Below are 421 nucleotides of genomic sequence, written 5' to 3' on the forward strand. Positions count from 1 at the left end.
CATACGCGTTTTGTTTTAAAGAATGGACATGCAATATTAAAATGGCGCTGCGCGATCACCTCTGGCGTGTCTGGGGTCTTCTCTGCAGCGGCGCGAACTCCTCGTTCCTTTGGAGCCAGCTATTCCTGACTCTCCTTTCGCGATAATATAATTTATATATATATATATATAATATATAATATAAGATATATTATAATATATAGATATATATATTATTATTATTTATTTTTCTCGGCGGAAAGTTCAGTGGGTCCGGTACGTATAGAAACAAGCGGGTTCACGTAGGAGGAAAGCAAATTAGTCTAACATTTCATCTGTGGCACGGCCTTCGTCGGAATGAACAAGTATATCTTTTAGGCTGTCATTGGGATGGTCGGCCGCGGAGTAGTACACATATTAAGGTGAAAACTACAGCGCACAC

The sequence above is a fragment of the Rhipicephalus sanguineus genome, unplaced genomic scaffold, assembly GCF_013339695.2.
Source record: "Rhipicephalus sanguineus isolate Rsan-2018 unplaced genomic scaffold, BIME_Rsan_1.4 Seq12081, whole genome shotgun sequence".
In the NCBI taxonomy this organism is placed as follows: domain Eukaryota; kingdom Metazoa; phylum Arthropoda; class Arachnida; order Ixodida; family Ixodidae; genus Rhipicephalus; species Rhipicephalus sanguineus.